The sequence below is a fragment of the Portunus trituberculatus genome, chromosome 38, assembly GCF_017591435.1.
Source record: "Portunus trituberculatus isolate SZX2019 chromosome 38, ASM1759143v1, whole genome shotgun sequence".
Taxonomy (NCBI): Eukaryota; Metazoa; Arthropoda; class Malacostraca; order Decapoda; family Portunidae; genus Portunus; species Portunus trituberculatus.
In genome coordinates this window covers 26,181,543-26,189,042 of record NC_059292.1, presented here as the reverse complement: position 1 = coordinate 26,189,042, position 7,500 = coordinate 26,181,543, and the positions used below count along the sequence as shown (strand labels likewise).

Sequence of the window (7,500 nt, the reverse complement as noted above, 5' to 3'; positions counted from 1 at the left end):
CAGAGACTGATAGACCAACACGGCTTCCAATATTACCACCCTTCTATTCCTTAACTGTGGTTCAATTTTCTCTTCCAAACACCCACGTTACTTTACAGTCCCTTGACCAACAAAGCAGCCAATAAGCACGTCCCACCTTTTTCACTCTCACAGATGGCACTTACGTAACATAGGAAAGATACCACAGCCAGGACCACAAAACTACCTTAGCAGACCACCAGTACATGACAATACACTCACAACCACAAGAAAGAACCCAGGCTGTTCTAGGGGCAGGAGAACACTGTCTAAATAATAAATGAAGTTGTGACAGGACAGGCAAAAAAAATAACATTAGTATTATAAAGAATGTAAAGGAATACAAGCAAAAACTTATCTCATGGGATTTTCGAGGTTCCTGCATTATTTATTGGTATTTGGTGAAGGTTTCAGTGGGAGGAGAATTAAGAGAAAGAAAAGGAAGAGGAGGAGGAGGAGGAGGAAAAGGAAGACGAGGAGAAACAGAAAGAGGATGGTGGTAAGGAAAATAATAATGAGGATGACGATGATGGTTAAAATGAGGAAGACGACTACGATTAGAATAAGGAACAAGGATGTAGACGAGAGATGATAATAATGAGGACGATGATGAGAAAGACGAAGACGAAGATGAGGATGATTATGAGGAGAACGAAAGGAAAAGGAGGAAGAGGAGGAAGAGAATGAGGAAAACAAAACGAAGATGAGGATGATTATGAGGAGAACGAGAGGAAAAGGAGGAAGAGAAGGAAGAAGACCTAAACTAAGACAAAGATGATTATGAGGAGAACGAGAGGAGAAGGAGGAAGAGGTGGAAGAGAAAGAGGAAGAGGAGGAGGAAGAGAAAGAATAAAAGGAAGGGCTTGTTGTTTTTCTTCATCGGCTTTTTCAGTGTTGTTGTGCCAGTGAGCCGCCACCAGCACCACTCTGAAACGGTACATGCTCTCTGTCACTTATTTATTTGACAAGGGGGAAAAAAAACACCTTCAACTGAATTACTCATTTTATTATTATTATCTTTTTTTTCCGGTCATTGGGGAGTATTGCATTAATGTATTCTGTTGTTTTTGTTTTTTTATTCCCCGCTGGCTGCGTCGAAAAATGTGTCACCTGTGTTGCTATTCACGCTGCTACTGTTGTTGTTGTTGTTGTTGTTGTTATCGTTGTTGCTGTTGTTGTTGTTGTTATCGTTGTTGTTGTTGTTGTTGTTGTTGTTGTTGTTGTTGTTGTTGCTATAGTTGCTGTTGTTGTTATCGTTGTTGTTGTTGTTGTTGTTATTGCTGTTGTTGTTGTTTTTTGTGCATGATGAGCTTGACACGTGAATGTTGTTGAAAAAATAGCAGTGTGATAGTATTGTTAATCGCTGACCGGTGTGGCAAAAACTATGGGCTACTCTCTCTCTCTCTCTCTCTCTCTCTCTCTCTCTCTCTCTCTCTCTCTCTCTCTCTCTCTCTCTCTCTCTCTCTCTCTCTCTCTGATCCATTATTTTTCTCAATTTTGATTCCTGTCATTTTGTTGTCTTCTTTTGTCCTCTATTCATTTCCCGACAAACAGAAATCTTTGAGTGTCGACTTTTTACATTTACATCTCATAAAACAAAAGCAGGCAGTTTAGACCTATAGTTAAGTGTTCTGTGAGGCGCGAAGGAGTGCGGGGATTGAGTTGACGTTACTTGAGCTCTAAGTTTCTTGTGTTCTAAGTTATAATTAGCTTACATGATATTGTTGGATTCAGGAGATTTAATCAGATTTCGAAGATGACGATTTATATTTTCTGCGATGATAAGGGTTTTTTAGAAGTAAAGACGAGCGATAAGAGAGAAAGAAATAGATTGAAAAATAAGAATAGCTTACATGGCATTGTTGGATTTAGGAGATTTGATCAGATTTCGAAGACAACGGTTTATATTTTAGGCGATGGTAAGGTTTTTTTTTTTTTTAGAAGTAAAGAAGACCGATAGAGGAGAAATATATATAAAAAAATAGATAAATAAGTAAGAACAGCTTACATGGCATTGTTGGATTTAGGAGGTTTTATCAGATTTCAAAGATGATGGTTTATATTTTCCACGACGACAAGCTTTTTTTTTTAAGTAAAGAAGACTGAGAGGAGAAAAAAAATATATAAAAAAATATCAATAGAATACAACTCTAAGGAGGAAGAAAAAGTCACACTCATTTTCTGTTCCCTAGAAAAAAAAAATAACAGAGAAGAATGTCCAAAACGAAGGTCAGTTTATCTTTGATGTTCCAATACTGAAGTACAGAAATACAGGTAGCAAAATATGTAAGGAGCGCTTGATTTTCTGCCGCAAAACGAGATAAAGTTTAAGAGGGTTAAAGGATCCTTCATCAGCAATGTACATCGGTGACAGTAATGTTATTTTTTTCTCTCTATCTCTCTGGGTCTTGTCACAGGAAGGCCTGGGGGAAAGTGGAGCGCAAGACACATTTCGAAATACGTGAATGTCTCCCCCTTCAAATTTACTAAGCCTCCCAACTTTCTGAAGAGACGAACTGACTTTTGCTGTAAATTCTGGAAAGTACACACACACACACACACACACACACACACACACACACACACACACACACACACACACACACACACACACACACACACACACACACTTCCACGGAACAGATGGAACTTAAAATGCCAAGAAGCACGTAAGAAAACTGCCGCGTGGTCTTATGATGAAAAAGAAAAAAAACACTTGTTCGGGGAAGGCTGTCTTCATCCAGATCCTGTTTCCTTTTACCCTTCCCTGCTCTTCTTACGTTTCTTTCTCCTTTCTCCTTTTTTCATGGCTTTCTCCTTCGGATCCTTATTAAAACATTCTTAGAAAATAATTTTAGAGTAGAGTGTTGAAAAATATGTGAGGGCTTAAGGCAAGGAAAGAAGGGGGAGGAGGAGGAGGAGGAGGAGGAAGAGGAGGAGGAGGAGGAGGAGGAGGAGGAGGAGGAGGAGGAGGAGAAGGAGGAGGAGGAGGAGAGTGAGAAAAAAAATTTAGAATTACCAAATTGTAATATTCCTTTAACTTATTTCATGACTAGATACTAATTTTAATTAATACTTTCTTCAAGAATTATGATAGCATAACATAAGGCTTCTCCCCACCAAGCAATCCCTCTGTTGTTTTTTCACTCCTGTATATTCTAATTCATCATTTTATTTACATTTTACATTTTTAAACCTGCACCTAAACACACACACACACACACACACACACACACACACACACACACACACACACACACACACACACACACACACACACACACAACAGGAAACCGGACAGCAGACACGCGTTAACAGACAAAAGAGAAGCGTGAACTCAACTCGCGAGAGGCGGCGCTGGGAGGAGCAATCTTGTCGACAAACACGTGATCAGCTCTGAATACACTCATGACAGAGCCCAAGTGCCGATCATTATGCAGGGAAGCAACCCGAGCCCCAGAATTTCACCCTGGCATTGATTTCGTGTCCGGGGCGAGGAGGAAAACACGAATATAGCGTCAGTGTGTGTCAGTGATCGAGTTTGTGTGTTGTTGCTCTCTGTCCTCTATTCCTGCAGCCAAGACGCGTATGGTTGATTATTTTCCTGTTTTATCGTGATTTTTTTTTAGAAGGATTTTGTGGGTGTTGTTAGGAGTATTTCAGAGAGTTTTGTATTAACTTTTTTTTTCTTGTAACTCTAGTGGTGCTTTTAACGAAGGGTTTACATTGAATATTTTAGCATCGGTGTTTCTAATGGTTATATTGATACTCCTAGTTTACCAGTGCATCTTGTAGTTGATAGCGTAGCAGACTGTAGTTCGTATTTTTGAGATTTTTCAAGAATATTTGGTTGGTTCTGGTTCAGTCATCTTTCTGCGTCTTCAGTGATAAAAAGAAAATGTGAAAACCTTGAATTACTTGTGGCTTCCGTGTACTTAGCTTACCAGGTAGCCGTCTTCTCCTTATTACAGGCGATTTACCTTTCAAGAAAGTATGTTATGTGGTTAGGGCAGTTAAGTGTGTGTGTGTGTGTGTGTGTGTGATTCACCTCGGTCGTCTGCTGGTCACCCCGCCAGTCTTCCCCATTACGGAACGAGCTCAGAACTCATACACCGATCTTCGGGTAGGACTGAGACCACAACACACTCAACACAGCGGGAAAGCGAGGCCACAACCCCTCGAGTTACATCCCGTACCTATTTACTGCTAGGTGAACAGGGGCCACACATTAAGAGACTTGCCCATTTGCCTCACCGCTTACCGGGATTCGAACCCGGCCCTCTCGATTGTGAGTCGAGCGTGCTAACCACTACACTACGCGGTGTGTGTGTGTGTGTGTGTGTGTGTGTGTGTGTGTGTGTGTGTGTGTGTGTGTGTGTGTGTGTGTGTGTGTGTGTGTGTGTGTGTGTGTGTGTGTGTGTGTGTGTGTGTGTGTGTGTGTGTGTGTGTGTGTGTGTGTGTGTGTGTGTGTGTGTGTGTGTGTGTGTGTGTGTGTGTGTGTGTGTGTGTGTGTGTGTGTGTGTGTGTGTGTGTGTGTGTGTGTGTGTGTGTGTGTGTGTGTGTGTGTGTGTGTGTGTGTGTGTGTGTGTGTGTGTGTGTGTGTGTGTGTGTGTTTGTATGTATGTGTAGTAGTAGTAGTAGTAGCACCACCACAACCACTATTAGTAGTAGTAGTAGTAGTACTAGTAGTAGCAGTAGCAGTAGTAGTAGTAGTAGTAGTAGTAGTAGTAGTAGTAGTAGAAGTAGTAGTGATAGTAGTAGTAGTAGTAGTGGTAGTAATAACAGTACCAGTAGTAGTAATAACATCAATCGCCTTTGCTCACTTCCTTTTACGCTCTCTTTTTTTTTCTCTCTCTCCTTTTCCTCCTCGTCCCATTCTTCACGCTCCACTTCTCCTCCTGCTCCTCACCTTCCACCTCCTCCAGCCTTCTCGATCCAGGCTCTCTTTGGTCAGCTTCCCTGTAATCCCCCTAGCCTCCCTCAAGTCTCTCTTCCCAGTATCTCTTCAATACGGCCACTGCCCCTACAACTTTACCTGCTGCAATACTCTTCTGCCTCTTCCTACTTTATCGCAGTATGGCCCTTATTCTGAAACACTTCCACGCCTCATCTTTACTATTTTCAAAAGGCTGTAGTTGAGGTTACTTGGTTTTTTAAGGATGTCTTTGCAATTCTAGTGATACGTTAACAAGGTATCTGCATTATGAACAGGACAAATACTCTATAGAACTGGGCTCTTCGTCTCTGTGGTCTTTGAAAATGGTCGCGGTGAGACAGGGAAGCTTTTCTTAATATGGCTCTGTTATATCACGCTCTCTGCTCTCTCAACTCGTTTACAATGGTGAGAGTACTTTTCTTTCTATATGTTGCTTTTTCCTCGACTTCTTTTGTATGTCTTTCTTTTTTTTTTTTGGGGGAGGTGTTTAATCTCTTTTCTTGGTTCTTCTCTGGAATTTGTAACGTAACTCTTGTTTTCGTTGTTGTTGTTGTTTTTTGTAATTTTTTAGTTAGTCTCATTTTCTTTGATTTGTTTTTTTTTTACCTTTTGTTTCGTGGTCGGTCTTACTTCTCCCTCCTCCTTTTGTTTTTTGTTCTCTCTCTCTCTCTCTCTCTCTCTCTCTCTCTCTCTCTCTCTCTCTCTCTCTCTCTCTCTCTCTCTCTCTCTCTCTCTCTCTCTCTCTCTCTCTCTCTCTCTCTCTCTCTCTCGTTTTTTGCGGCGTGGCTGACTTTAATCAATCACTCATTTACTCCTTTGCTTTTCATCTCCTCTTTTTGTCCTTCCCCTTTTTCTACACCCTCATCTTTCTGTCACCTGATTTATTCTTCTTTCTTTTCCTCCTACTTGTCCATCTCTCCTTTTTTGCTTCGTTTACTTTTTCTTCCATCGTCTTTGCCGTATTTATCTATTTTCCCTTGTCTCTTATCATTCTTTCCTTCTTTTTTTTATCTCCTTTCTTGCGCATCCTTCATTCATGTTTCTCCTTCATTTTCCTTTCTTTATTCCTCCCTCTTTATTTTACACTTTTTTTTGGTCACTCCTACGACCAGACTTCTCATTCTTTTTCTCCCCTTTTCCTCCACTTCTTTCCCCTTTGTCCCTCTCCCTATCTCTTCGTTTCACCTTTACATGACTCATTAATTGAGTCTTTGCACACCTGCGTCTTGAGCTGATGGTTTAGTATACAATCTTGTTATTATTGATGCTATTTTCAGTTGGAAATAATCTTTTGAGCTGCTTTGAAGGTTACGTGAAAATACTCTGAAAATAAAGGATTGTGAAGAAGCGTGCCACAATGGGTTTATTTATCTTTTTAGTTATTGGTAGGTTTTGTTTATGCTCACCTGTGCTTAGAATGTTATGGTTCCAGGTAACTAAAGCTTGTATCATATGGTGCTTCGTCTCGACTCATCAAGTTGTCAGTGTTTGCTGGATTCTTGTTATAATTTGGAAAAGAATTTGCGTCACTTTGAGTTTTATGGCACATTTTCTTTCTTCAGGTGACTTTTTTCTGTTCTTTTCTTTTAGTGAATGGTTCCTGAATTTATCTTTATTTTTTTCTATGCTTCTGTGGCTCTAAGTAAAAAAAAAAAAAACTTATGATATTTTTTGGATGGAGTTTTAAAATGGATGAGTCTATGTAATGTGGAATTTACTCGAGTGGACTTTCCTTTTTTTTTTTTTACCACAGAAGGTATGTACGTAGTGGATGTAATTGCTTTCATCCATATAATCTTTCGAAGTGGCCCAGATTTTGTGTGCATATTTCCCTTGGGTATCTCTTTTTTCCAGAACTATATTCACTATTTTTCAATCTCTTTTTTTCCTCTCTATCTTTCTCTTTTGTCACGTTTCCTCCATTTGTGGTTTGTTTTGTTTCCCGCTCGCCAGTTGTATGTAACTAGGTTTGTTTGTTATCAATACGTTGTGAGTCTTTTAACTTTATTTTTATTGTATTGCAGTTCCGTTTTCATTTCCGAATTGCGTTTTTCTTGTGATATGTTCTGCATGTGTTCTCTGAGTGGGAAGAGATAGGAATGTGGGCGGAGGAGGGCTGGATAGGAGCTGGCTTTTTTTTTTAATAGTAGTAGTAGTAGTAGTTGTTGTTGTTGTTGTAGTAGTAGAGGTAATAGTAGTGGTATTAGCATTGATAGTAGTATTAGTATTAGTATTAGTATCAGTATTAGTAGTCATAAGAGTAGTTGTAGCAGAAGTAGCAGTAATATTATTAGCAGCAGTAATAGTACGAATAATATCAGCTGCAGTAACAGCATTACTATTACAACAGCGATGACAGCAATAACAAATACTACAATATTATTGCTTTTACTTCTACTACTACTACTACTACTACTACTACTACTACTACTACTACTACTACTACTACTACTACTACTGCTACCACCACCACTGCTACCACCACTGCACTGCTACTGCTGCTGCTGCTGCTACTGCTGCTGCTGCTACCACTGCACTGCACTGCT

At 39.9% G+C, this 7,500-nt stretch overlaps 1 protein-coding gene across 1 annotated transcript in view; it reads left to right on the top strand.

Moving 5' to 3' along the window:
• Positions 1 to 7,500, top strand: part of LOC123515189 (homeobox-leucine zipper protein HOX21-like) — a 244,689-nt gene that overhangs the window by 212,174 nt on the left and 25,015 nt on the right. The gene's annotated exons all lie outside the window — the stretch shown is intronic.